This window comes from Bos mutus, chromosome 22 (assembly GCF_027580195.1).
Source record: "Bos mutus isolate GX-2022 chromosome 22, NWIPB_WYAK_1.1, whole genome shotgun sequence".
Taxonomy (NCBI): domain Eukaryota; kingdom Metazoa; phylum Chordata; class Mammalia; order Artiodactyla; family Bovidae; genus Bos; species Bos mutus.
The window spans coordinates 14,011,027-14,025,065 of NC_091638.1; the positions used below are offsets into that span (position 1 = coordinate 14,011,027).

At 41.1% G+C, this 14,039-nt stretch overlaps 1 protein-coding gene across 4 annotated transcripts in view; it reads left to right on the forward strand.

Moving 5' to 3' along the window:
- Positions 1–6,966: 6,966 nt before the first annotated feature.
- The window catches only part of CTNNB1 (catenin beta 1), a 47,605-nt gene continuing 40,532 nt past the window's right edge, over positions 6,967–14,039 (forward strand). For all 4 annotated transcript variants that reach the window (XM_070359563.1, XM_070359560.1, XM_070359561.1 and 1 more), the window contains exon 1: positions 6,967–7,117. The gene's annotated coding sequence lies outside the window, so the exon portion shown is untranslated. The remainder of the gene's footprint in view (positions 7,118–14,039) is intronic.

Sequence of the window (14,039 nt, forward strand, 5' to 3'; positions counted from 1 at the left end):
CCAAATGAGTTGGTTTACAACAACCATTTTTTTTAAATTTTAGAACCTGCACAATGTTCCTCATTCTAATGTAAGAATACGGGTTCTGAAAGCTAAGTCGTATGAGCAAAGGTTGAAAGAATCGGGGTCGTGATGCTACGCAAAGAGAACTTTCACAGGAAAGAGGAATATGTGTGTGAGACACTTACAATCTTGATTTCTTATAGCTTAGATTCTAATACAGTTTATAGTGGAAGGAAAAATATTTTGAATGGATGATCCCTTGAAGCAACAGAAATTAAAGCATGTTTTTTCTTTCTCCAGTTGATTTTACAAATACAGAACTATATGATTTCAGAGAGGTCCATTTGTGTGTAATGACACAGTCGGCTAACAGAAGAATTACTGGAAAATCCCAGAGGAGATGGATTTATTTCATACTTATCAACTTTTCTTATTTTTATGAGAATTGGCTATTTCTTTCTCCTCTTTTTATGAGAGAAACAATACAGTCTTTGTTTCTATTTCTACCCCCCTTCCAATTCAAATTCTATAAATGTAAATGTAAAATATGGGCAGATTTGAAAATGGATTATGAAGAAAATGCTTTCGCATAAACAAAAGGAAGATGGAGTAAAATGCATGTCCGTCGCTGCATGAGAAATGGTGTGACAAATACACAGTACTTTTGTCTAGAGAATGGTGGTGACTCAGAGTATCGTGGTCCACCTGAAAGAATGTGTAAAGTAAAATTATATTTAAACAAAAACCCATGCAAATGCTGTGTCCCTTCTGGATATACCTGGAACACTGTTCTGTTCCAATAATTTTATATCCTCTCCTAGAAATAAAACTTCTGCGAAGCTAAATCAAAATGCTATTTAAAAGATCTATGCCTTGTTTAAGAAACTAATCTACTTTATTGTAAGATTTAGAATTAAAATTTAAGATCATCCAATAAAATAAATTTGAATAACAACCTTGAAAATTTATATCAGTGATAACATTTATATTTTTTTTGGCTTTTAAACAAACAACAAACTAAGCCTGCAGTGAAAACAGAAATGTCATTTCTTTCGGTAGCATTATTGGGAGAAAACTCAGAAATGACTGTATCCTTACTCAAAGAGAATTTTTTTTTTTTGTCAAGTGGTTAAAAAAATCAATCTATATGTTTTCCCACTTTTCTAGGCTTAAAGTTATTTTTTGCTGAGTGGTGCAAAAGGGAAAATGGACATTTGCTTCTGGCACTGTGACCTTCTCCAGGCCCTGTCCACACTGCCCTCTCTGATTCAGTGTATTTCTGGAACATACTTGTGATATAACCAGCAACCGTTCTCCATAAACACTCAACTTGACAGCAAATGAGAGTTAAAAAAAAAAAAAAAGTCTCTCATCAATGAAGAGTGCCACACTACAAACACATTTCCTTTTTTTTGTAAGATGATTTTAAAAAAGAGATTAATTATTTTTAAAAGATGGGGTACAGCTCATCCCTGTTATTTTCCTTCTGGCTATACACATGAATACACTAATTTTTGTTTTAAAACCAATGGAGTTCTTAACTATATGAACTATTGCTGATTTTTAAAAAGAAATCTATAGCTGGTCCATACATTTTCCAACTAAGACATAGCATCAAACCTCCACATGTTTAAGAAAGCTATATATACCTGTATACATACACACTTATAAACATACACACAGATCCAACTGCACCCTTACCCACAGATGACTAAACCATTTGAGATATGTTGGTAGGGGATGGGGGAAAGAGGCTGGGGAGCATTTTTTTTTTTTTTACAATAGGCACGCATAATATTTACTGAACAAGACATTTGGCTCTGTATTTTTTTTTATCTGGGGGGGAATCATTTTATTTAGACTTTCTATGGCATGGGTTACTCAGTTCACAGCAGAGGCACCTGCAGCAAATTAATTTGTTGTAGCACATTAATTATCTCATAGCTTCTATTTAGGCTGCAGCTGTTGCTATTATGTTCATAATATTTTTTATCACCACTGTATACAACAGGTTATGGCAATAATAGAAATCTCTATTTTTTTTTGCCACCACCTCCCCCCCCCCGTTGTTTCCCTGTTTCTGTGTCAGAAGGGAAGGCTGGAAGAAATTTAGGCAAATTAAGCCCCACAGCACACTATAATTTTCTATCTCTGAACCGATTTGTGAGAGAATGGGTAACTGAAATTAGCAAAGGATCACCCCACACAAAGATGGCGCGTGCAGAATTTGTGAAAGCGAAAAAGAAGACGAAGGAGAAGCAACAGAGGGGCGGAATACTGCAGTGCTGGGGTGGTGAGTGTTTGGATGGGGGCGGGGAAAATGCTGCAGTTTTCATGAAATAATAAGGTGGGGGAAAAAAAGGCATACAAAGAGTAGGTTTTTCATTGTTTGTAAAATATAAACACAGATGAATTCTGTCTTTGGTTTGTTCATGCTTTTCACTCTGCACAGCAGGGATGTTCTTAAGAAGTTGCCCTCTGCGAAATTTCACTAAATGGGAACCGTGGACCCTGCATGATGGGATTATAATCACACCAGCCACTCCTTTTACATAATTTTTTGTTTAAGATCCAGTAAGACTCCCTGTTTTTAATATATATAAAGCGATAGACCTGGATATGTCGATAAACTGAGGGTTTGCGTCCCTATAGCCTAAGTGCAAGCTAAAACAAAAAACCCGGTGGTATCACATCTACAAATCTCAATGGATTCAAAAACAATATGAAAATTTTTTTAGCTGACAAGAACATGTCTGCTGCCTGCAGCCTCTGCAATAGCTCACCATGTTGCCTACTAACCGAAAGATCAAAAATTATCGATTTCATGGCGCTGCGTGCTCTGGAAAGGAAAAGCTACTTTAAAATTTGCATTGTTTAAGAAATGAGTTAAAAGAAAAGAATTGTTTTCTTTTTCCTGAACAGTTTGGAATGTGCAAATGGCATGTTATAATCTTATCCATGATTTACTATAATTCCATTATTTTTAGCAGCTGGAGTCCAGAAATGATTTTTTTCGATGAATTTAGGATTTTGCCGCAGTATACATCTGCAGTCCCAGAATCCTCCGGTAAGTTAATCCTTCTTTCGATGGGAAACGCCTTTAACCTTCTCGTGAATGAAATATCTGCAACCATTTTGAAATTTTTAATAGAGGAGGGTGTGTGTATATGTGTGTGTTTGTGGGGAGGGGGGCGGTTTATGTCTCCAAAGCATGATTTTATAGCAATGCAGCGGTATTTGTCTTAGTTCTTAGAAACATTGAGAAACATACCTTTGTGCTCTTTGAATATCATGGATGATGTCTCCATTACTTCTCCTTACACTTTCTATCTATGGTAGCATTAGAAAGTACTTCCTTAGTATGGCAAAGACTGTTGTGTCAAACTAGTGAAGGCCTGCAGAACACATAACTCCAAGCACGAAAAGTGTTCCTGGCACATCTGAAGCGGCCATGAACATAACTACCACGGCTGCTGCCACGCCACCACCATGGCCATCGCCTCCCACCACCTTCACTGCCCCTCCCTCGTTCCGCAGTGCACACCAGACACAAGCTTTCCACAGTGACTTTCTGCCGAATTTGCCCAGTGGGTTCCTAGATGACTTCTGTGTGCGAGAATAGCCAACCATGTAGTCTGACATGAGGTATTTACAACTACTTAGCCTGTTCAGCTGGAAAGAAATCAAAAGATAACACTGAACCCTGAGATGATGGATTGCAAATCAAAAGCCCCAATCCATAAAGAGCCCACTTGATGAATTGCTAAATGAAAAGGCTGATTCTAATTTCTCTCCAGTCTTTGCAGGTTGTCTGAAAAGCAAAATTTTTGAGCCAGCCTTCTTAGAGAGTTGGCGTTCATTGTTTATAAGCATATCAATATTATTTCGTCTTACCTTTCTGCGGGGAGAGGATTCTTCCCAAGGAGATTCAGATTGTCCAGAAGAGACCACATCCTCATTTCACTGTTTTCTACTGTTTCTGTTTCTTTTCAAGGAGGGCTTATTAACAATCACAGTTATACATTCATTTAGGGGTCCTCATCAAAAGGAGCCAAGCATCCATTTCTTTCTCTCTAAAGGAAGCTCATTGTTTTAGCGTTCAATAAATGTTTAATTAGTGGATCTGATAGATTTAACCATCTTGAAAAGTAAACGGGCCTTCTTGACAATGTCGCCTTGATCAGCGTTTCTGTCCGAAGTGCAAAAACAATCTGGGCATTTATTTCTTTGCCTAAAAGGTGATTCAAAGGCATACATTTTAGTGAAGGGACGCTGTGCCTTCCTTCAGCTTCCATGGAGCCACTGCTGGGTGTGCCAACCGTCTGGTATCATGACAAGCAATACTTTCTCTGTTAAACCAGCTGGAGACCCTTTTGGTTTCTAGGAACACAGCCTGAAATTTAGGACCATTTGTCCTCTGCAGTTTCACAAAATGGATTAACTTACGTCAAACTCAAGTGGCTGGCTTTGGAAGGAAAATGTGTAAGAAGATAACCAAGTATTTTTTATGAATGTATGACCCAAGTTCAGCTGTTAAACATCATTTTTACAAAATCATTTCACCAACTCCTCAGCTATTTTGATGCTTGTATTTCTTCTTGGTTTAATGATAATATTTGTCTTCATTTCAGAGAAGCTATTCATCTCATATTTTTGGTGAGACAATTGGAACAATTTTTATTTGGGGGGGGGAAGCAAATAAAAATTCAGAGCAATTTGTTAAATTCAACTAATTTGTCTGAGTGCTAGTTACCCAGTAGTTCTTCAGTAGACTTAAATGTGATGTGAAAAATAGCTTGTTGCATTGTTGCAAAATTTTACATTTCCTTTACTAACATGTGTTTGCTTGAAGTATTACTAGGGATTTTAAATATTAATTATAAATTTAGATTAAGATATCTAAATTATAGAGAAATGCTTCAATTATTTTGTCATCTAAAAAGAGAAATACGAATATAGGAGAGTTTTTATCTTTTAGATGTTCTAATGGTGTAAATATTTCTTAATCAGTTTTAATGGTGTGCCTTGTTCAGCAAAACAAAGAGCAAAAACTGAACACAGAAAAGGGAAACCTCTGTTAAAAAATTAGTATTTATTAGTCATCTGATTGTACATATATGACTTTAATCAACTGCATATTCTTTAACTCCATATATGAAGATTAACATTGGGGATCAGTACCTGAAAAATGCCATTGATACTTTTAAGTTTATATTAGAAACACTGCTTTGATAAAGTATCTTTTTCTGCTCAATCAGTTCAAATTGTGACCAGATGATTAACAACCATCCTCTACTCTTAATTCTACAGAACTACTAGCAAAGACACAAATGAGAAAGTCATTGTAGACAATGGATCTCATTGTACATCATTTGAGTCTGCGGACTTTTTCCACTGCAGGGGCCCACTACAGCTAGACAGCAGTTAACATTATCACTGGTATATAATAAAATATCATTAAGATAGGGGGAAAATGGAATTTTTAAAGAACATGTTGGCCCTGAAGCATTAGCTATACCTAAAACTGCACAAGCTACTCCACAATTGAATGAGAGGGTTTCCTGCTGTACCTATGTATAAAGACCTATTGTTTGCCTGCATTAATTACAAGGATAAAAGCCTCAAGATGACTTTCACTGTTGCTTTTTGTACTCTCTCCATTGTTTTGGAGGAAAAATAAGCATCTAACAATAGACTAGAGAAAGTGAATCGATCATAATTGTTTCAGCTTTGACAAACACCAAACCTGCTGATTACAATGGAGACATTTCCAAGGGAAAAGAAGACCCAACTCCAGCCTATTCAAACGAATGAGAAAATTTTTTGAAGGATAGAAAATGAGTTTTAAAAAATTAGAAGCTGCCTAATGGATAGCTCTTTACATAAACAACGAACGTGGATTTCTCAAATAAGTAATACCCTAGAAATGAACTTAGAATGAAAGAAAAATCCACCCCCCCCCCCAAATACTGATACTTAGTAGCAAAGTGGAACCAGTTAAAAATGGAAACTAAGAATTAACCTAGTTGGCAGGGTTGTGAAGCTCGTCCATGCCTATCAGTCATTTGTTCAGTTAGGGACTCCTAAGGACTTGTTGAATTGCGGGCTAGGCGCCTATTCTAACGAGAGTTCGCAGCCTTCACGAGCGGGGAAAGCCGGCGGCTCGGCCGGGTGCTTCATTCCCAGATTCAAGATGAACAGCCGGTAGGGATGCGAGATCCACGATCCGGACCGTGGGGGGCTCTGAGGTGATGTGCGGCTCGGCTGCCAGCCAAGTCCTGCAGAGAGCTTGGGGCCCAGACTGCAACGGCAGCGGAAGCACGAACGCGCCGGGGTCCCCTGACCGGGAGCACGGCGGCGGCGGCGCCCGGCAGAGTCCAGAGCGGGTGGGCCCAGACCTCAGCTCCGGCATCGCCGCCGCCACCCTGGCCCTGAACTTTCACCCTCCCGGGACGTGTGCCGCCTGCCCTGCAGGGCCGGGGTCCCGATGCCGCCTCCCGCGGGTAGCCGGCAGCGCGCTGCCAGCCCCGCATCTGTTCTCATGGCCCGGGGAGTGCGCGAGGCCGGGGCGTCGGGCTTGGGACAGTGGAGAATACCGGTGTCGCCCTCCCTCCAGCCCACCCCGGCTCGCGGAGACCCGCGCCTCCCTGACTCGGACTACCGCGCCCTGGCGGGCCGCCCTCCAGTCCCGCGCGGCGGGGCAGCGCCAGCCTCAACCTGGGAGAGCGCCCGCAGAGCGCGGGCGCCCCGCCCCTGCCCCGGGCTGGCGGACGGCGGCGGCGGCGGCGGCGGCGGCGGGCGGCTCCGCGGTGCGGGGACTACTTTCCGCCGCGCGCCCGCGCCCCGCCCCTTGTCCCCGCGCGGCGGAACGCTCCGCGCTGCGCCGCTGGCGGCAGGATACACTGAATCCTGCGCGACTTATAAGAGCTCCTTGTGCGGCGCCATTTTAAGCCTCTCGGTCTGTGGCAGCCGCGCTAGCCCGGCCCCGAGAGCGAAGAGCGAGGGGAGGCGGAGACGGAGCAAGGTCCGAGGAGCAGCTCCGGTCCCCGTCAAGCCGCCAACGCAGGCCGAGGACGGTCGGACTCCCGCCGCGGGAGGAACCTGTTCCCCTGAGGTGCTTGGGCGCTCCTTTCCTTACCCGTCTGGGGCTGCTCCCGTTCCCGCTTCGGAACCAAACTTCGTCGCGGGAGCGCGGTCCCGGCGGCGGCTGGGAGCCGGACCCGGCGCAGCCCGAGGCCCCGGGGTGGGGAGCGGGGAGGGGCGTGTGGGCTGGGGTCGCCGGCAGAGGCGGACCGCGCCCGGGGGGCGGAGGGCGGCGGCCGGGCCCGGTTCCGGTCGCGCGGCTCCTTCGGGGGCCGTGGGGGTGCCGCTTTTGGGGAGGGGGCGCCGCGAGGGCGCGTCCGAGAGGTCGGGTGGCCAGCGGGGTGGGCGGGTGGGTGGAGGGGGCTGTGGTTTCCGTCCCGGGCTCAGGCCGCGGCTGAGTTTGGGGGAGGGACCCTGCGCCTCGGGATGCGCCGGGGCCGGGGTGGGGGGCGGGGTGGGGACTGGGGACTCCGCCTTCCCGGCCTCCGCGGGGAGTTGGGGTGCGGGCGCTGGGCCTGGGACGCCACGTGAGGTCCTATCTCCAGGTTCCTTCTTTCGTGCTTAAGGACAAATTTTTTCGAGGGTTAATAAGAGGTTAGTGATTTTTAATGGCCTGCCGGTGTGAGTGCGCTCGTTTAAATCGGAGCAACTTTAAACCTTAGAGGATCCAAACTGTTAGTGCAGAAGGTGCGATGCGCCAGGAGGATTTGCACAGATAAAAATACATATCTTGCACCTACATTTTCTTGTACGGTGCAGGTGAGTGAAAGCAGGCGTGCTAGGGAGGTCCTGGGAAAAATAAGGGCGAGGGCGGCTGGCTTACTGTCTCTTATCAAGTGACCCATAGGACTCAGCCTGCGACTGCTTCGAGAATTGTGTTCCTGGAGATTCTTTATTCAAATAGTTTCACGGCAACTAAGCTTGATTTTGAGAGCACTTTCCAGCGGGGTGAATTTTCCCTTCGCTACGAAATGGCCCGCAGGAAATTCAAGCGTTGCAACTTCGTTCCGTGTTTTGTCTGGAGAGAGGACTTGGAACTGAGACTTTCAAAGTTCGCTTTTCACAGCCTTTTCCTGAGTCCACTAAACTTGAAAGCTTTGCCAGTCGGGTGTAGCTGTTTGCTTCGTTTTCTTTTCGGTGTTGGAGGGAACATTGTCTCCTACTTTGTATCTTCCAGACATCTGTGGTCTCCCCCCACCCCCACCCCGGGTTTGTGAGTGGTGAATGAAGGGAGACTGGTCTGCTGGTATGCAGAGGTCGGCAAAAGGAAATCGAGGAGTGGTTTTAGTGAAACGAGAGCTTTGTGTCGTGAATAGTGGTGGCTTAGACTAGACAGCAGCTTGAAGAGACGGCTCGCCTTTGATAAAGTCTGGGCTGCTGTTTTTCAGATGGCTAAGTTATAAGTGTTTTGTCTGGAACTTGGGAAGCCGTTTCATTCTGTCTCTTGGTGTACATTCAGTACCTTCGGCTATCTTCCTGTTAACGTGTTGTCTTAAGAGATACTGGACATAGCTTGACTTTTTTTTTGTTTGTTAATGTTTCTGTTTAATATCTGCTTAGATTAGTGACAAACTTTTGTTTGGGAGGCATTTTTTTCGGTCTGAACTAAGGCGGCTGCTACATTTTGTTTGCGAATATCTTTTCATGAAATTTGATTAATTTGCGTCCAATATTCATTACTTTGACCTAGTCTTTGTTCTGAAGGCCATGTACAAGGCCCTAAAGTGATTGCAACAGTAACTTGAAAAACTTCCAGGAGACTATTCTATAGGATTAAAGGAATGCTGAGACTATTCAAGTCTGAAGTCCTTGAGGGGGAAATTAAAAAACTGTGCTGCAAAGTTTAGTTAGTATAGCATGTAACTTAGAGTCCTTGCGGAGTTCTGGGCTGATTTTCCCAGAAGCTAGAGCAGTCATTTAAAATTGCTTTCAAGAAAAACCAAATTTTAAAAGGTGACTTAAAAAAAGTAAAACATTTAGTAGTGTTCAAGTGACAGTAAGTGTCCAGAAGTTTTCTTTTTAAACATATTCTTTACCAAGATAATTATGTAGATTCCAATATTAAAACTGAAACCAGATTGAGCTTCTTACTGTTACTAGTGATAAATGGAATAAAATTATCCATATAAATGAAGTTGTATATTTTTCTTTTCATATACACTTCCCTCCTCCACTCCCCAAATAGGAAGAGAAAACCTGAAGTAGGCTAATTTCTCTAAGAGTGTTTTGAGATTTGGTTCTTGCGAAAGCTATATGCAGACAGCCTGTTTCATTGTTGGGAGGAGTGGAAAGAGTGTAAGTATTGTTGAAACTAGGGACATGGAGAATTCAAAAATTTGAATCTCACTCTTTTATTCTTGTAAGTAGCAGTGAAATTAAAATCCCAGAGATAGGTTGTTTGTAGTATCTTCAGCCAAATGAAACTTTTGTGTTATTGAAATGAAACAATACAGCATCCAGTTATAATGAGATTTTGTTTCTCTTTTATGGTTTACTAGTTGCTGATAATAACTGCAGAGGAGTAGGTGGTAAATTTTAAGTATGTACTTTGAGCTTGGTTGGAAGCATGCTTGATTGCCAGCCCAGGGCAGAAAGGATGAATGCTTTTAGAGCAGGACAAACTTGTAATAAAAAGTAATAACAACTCTTTCGTGCTGCATGTTGACTTGTGACTTTGGTTGTGAAAACACTAGTTGTATTAACTTAGCTGTATTCTTGTAGCTCTCTTTTTGTTGGGAATATGATATCTTTTGTTGAAACAGTTTGAGTAAAAGCATTTTTGTATCTTAAAAGTAAGTAGTAAAACATAGACTAGTAGCTACTTGTGTTAGTCCAGAGCTTGTATCTTTTGCCTCTTGGACCCTCATTGAGAGAAGACTGATTTGCAAAATCAGTCTTCATTCTTTTAACAGATTATTGTTTATGTAATACTGTTCTAATTGTGTCTTGATAGATAACCAGGCTAATGGGCTAAAATAAATATATATTTTGTAAGTTCCAGGAAAGGAAAATATGTGATTTGTTGTATTGCTTGAAAATGAGTAGGAGTTACCTTGTGTAGTTCTTAATCACTTAAACTCTGGAGAAAGTTCTTTATTTCCTCTGTTTACTTAAGAATGCTGCTTTTGTGTTGTATGCAAGTCTGAGCTTGACCAGGTTTGAAATCTAGATACTTCTGTTGAGGCCTGAACCCTGTATCCCTGAAGCATGTATTTAAATCTGCTCCCTAAGGAAAAAGAAGCTCTTATAAAAGAATCAGTCATGTTAGCAACCCTTTTTAGAGATTAACTATCTTGCTAATTGTGAGCATCTTTTCTTTTAAAAGATACTATTCTCCAGCCTCAAAGTCTCCTCAAACCTGATGCAGCTGAGTGACAATAGCGTCAGGGCATGTTTTCATTGCATGCTTTGGTCACATTGAGTGCCCTCCAGTGGATATAATGTAATGCTGGTGATTTTTTTTCCCCCCCATAAAATTTGTGTGAAATATATTTATGAATAGTTTTGGTGAGAAAGCATCAGTCAAGAAAACTTTTCAATTCTAGAATAGGATGTTCATATTATTATTGTTAGTTAAAAGATTGGCTTTAGAACATGTCATTTCAGCCATTATTTGCAGGAGAAAGGTCAAAGTTAAATCAGGAGTTAAATTCTGTCACTTTTTGTAGGAAGTTCTGCTTAAATATAATTATAAACCAAAAACTTAATCTAAACATCCTAGTGTCTGGGCTTCCCTGATGGCTCAGATGGTAAAGAATCCACCTGCGATGCAGGAGACCCAGGTTCAGTGCTTGGGTTGGAAAGATACCCTGTAGAAGAGAATGGCTATCCACTCCAGTGCTCTCGCCTGGAGAATCCCATGGACAGAGGAGCCTGGCGCGCTGCAACCCATAGGGTCAAAAAGAGTCAGACATGGCTGAGTGACCACACTTACACCTAGATCCTAAAACTGAGCCATATTAATGAATTTTAGAAACTAAGATTCTCAGATAAAGTTAACAAAAAAGTGAATTATCAATTTGTCTAAAATTTCTTATACAATAAAACTGAAGTAAGTCTTCAACTTGGTTACATTTTCAATATTATGTCTGTTAAGAATTGGTTATCAACAAAGAATATTATGTCTGTTAAGAATTGGTTATCAACAAAGAATATTATGTCTGTTAAGAATTGGTTATCAACAAAGCTGGTTGAGTCAACTTATGTGAACTCCAGAGTATAATGCCTAGTGACTGCAGGCATTTGTGTAGAGTATACATTTGTATAGTGCTTTGATGCACTGTTCCCATATTTTGACCTTTAAATTCTCCAATAAAAACTCCTCCACACTCCTGTGTACAGTTCTTGCTATTTCTGCTAGTAGCATTATTTTATGAAAATGCTTATTTCAAATCAGATTCTGATTAATAACAGGAATAAAACCCATTTAAAAATAGCTTTTAGAAGTCAAATGGTCATTTTTATGGAAAATGCTCAGCTTAGAAAAAATGTTTTTACCTTTGTATGTTTTCCATAAATAGGTGGTTGAAATGAAGTTTAAAAGTTAATTGAGTAGGGAGGGAAAATGACCATATCACTTACTGCTCCATTTTGCTCTGAAATTTAGTATAATTTTGTGGAAACATTGATGATGATTTTCGACTATTTAAATAATGTATTATTGTTGTATCTTTTTAAAAACATAAGGCAAGAATGCCTCAGCTGTTTTATATTTCAGAATGTGTTGTGATCCTTCATAAAGGATCATGTATGGAATAAGTAATGTCCAAGTCCGTAACTATTATTTTCATCATTTACTAAATCAAGGTCAAATAGCTTGTGTTCCAGTTTCAAAGATTTTTATGAGAACAGAGTAGATTTGAAAGTTCTCTTGAAAACTGTGTACATCTTTAAAAAAGTTCTGCCTGTTAGGGACCTAATTTATCTCTTGAAATCGGCCACTTATCTTCATGCAACAATTTGACAAACAATATAAGTGACTAAGATCTCTGTCACAAACCATATAGGATTGATCTTGCATCCCAGTGGGAGTAGCTACTCAGTATCTCCAAGCAGGTATGGGCTCACTGGGCCCCTGTGAACTACAACAAATTAAGAGAACATATGTCCCATCTAAGCCAATCTTTAGCTGCAGCCATTGTGTGGAAAGCAGTTTAGGTTTCCACATCATCTGAATTTTTTCTTTCTTCTAAGAGAAGCAGGAAATATGGATTAATGTGCATCTCATGATTTGCACCAATGGGGCTTGGTGGCTCAGCAGTAAAGAATCTGCCTGGGATGCAGGAGTTGCACAAGCTGTGGGTTTGATCCCTGAGTTGGGAAGATCTCCTGGAGGAGGAAATGGTAACCCACTCCGTTATTCTTGCCTGGAGAATCCCATGGACAGAGGAGACTGGTTGGCTAAAGTCCATAGGGTCACAAAGAGTCTGACACTACTGAAGCAATGTAGCACACACATGATTTGCACATGTTGGTAGGTGAAATTCATGTTTTAAGACATTTTAACACAAATTAAATACACCTATTGGCAGGATCTGCCAGTTTGTGACATCTGCAGTGAACCATTTGGAGTACAGTGTTTGTTTTTTTAATGATGATTCTATTAAGTGACTGAAGTAGTACAATTCTGTATCTTTGTCTCTATATATACATATTGACACAACTGAGTAACATTTTTACTTTCATAACTTAGTAAATAAAGATTTGATAAACCATTAGGTTCATATTTGGCATTTTAAGAATGCCTTGTATCAATTGACTATATAAACAGATTAGGAACTTAAAGCAGGTTCATATCATTAACTCTGTGAAACCTGCACTTAAAAAGCTTAAGAATTAAGATGGATTGGATCAAGGAAAAAGAGGAGAAAGAACAAACTTGTTCATCACTTGATCATCTTAAGTATAGTTTTTAAAGTGTTTTCTTGGTCTTAAAACTTAACATTGAAGGTGCTTAAAATGCTGGACAAATTCTGGCTGTCTGTAAATAGTCATATCAGCCTGAAGTTTTATTGATGTCTTTAAATCACATCCTGGTTTTCAGCTAAAGTCTGCATTTCTGTGATAATCTATTTTTCAGACTAGATTTAAAACTGAAAAACAAAGTTTAGATAATGAAAAATTAATTGAATGTTAGTTTTTTTTTTTTAAAGTAATAGCTTACTCCTATTTGATCAGAATATATTTAAAAACTTTTTATGAGTATAGTTGCTATACCGTGTTGTGTACCGTGGAGTGAATCAGCCGTACGTACACGTATATCCCCTCTGTTTTTGGATTTCTTTCCCATTTAGGTCACCACAGAGCATTAAGTAGAGCTCCCTGAGCTGTATAGTCTGTTCTCATTAGTTATCCATTCTATACATAGTAGTATTATCTATTTTGTACATAGTAGGAGAAGGCAATGGCACCCCACTCCAGTACTCTTGCCTGGAAAATCCCATGGATGGAGGAGCCTGGTAGGCTGCAGTCAATGGGGTCGCTAAGAGTCGGACATGACTGAGAGACTTCACTTTCCACTTTCATGCATTGGAGAAGGAAATGGCAACCCACTCCAGTGTTCTTGCCTGGAGAATCCCAGGGACGGGGGAGCCTGGTGGGCTGCCGTCTATGGCATCGCACAGATTCAGACACGACTGAAGCGACTTAGCAGCAGCAGCAGTGCAGTCCCAATCTCCCAATCCATTCCATCCCCTGGTCAGAATAAATTTAGGCAGGCAGTCAAATAGATATTGGTAAAGTCTTTTGCTGCTAGGGCAAGATTCTTCATTTCCAGAGTTTGAAAAGTTGTATATTTAGTCTTTAGATTACATGTTTAAGTGGCCTACTATGTTTGTACTGAAAATACAAACCATAAGCCAACATTGGTTTTAAAAAGTATCATCTGAAAATAGTGCTGCTGACTGCAGTTGTGTTTATATGATATGGTATAGAATGCAAGCCAAACTGAGCAG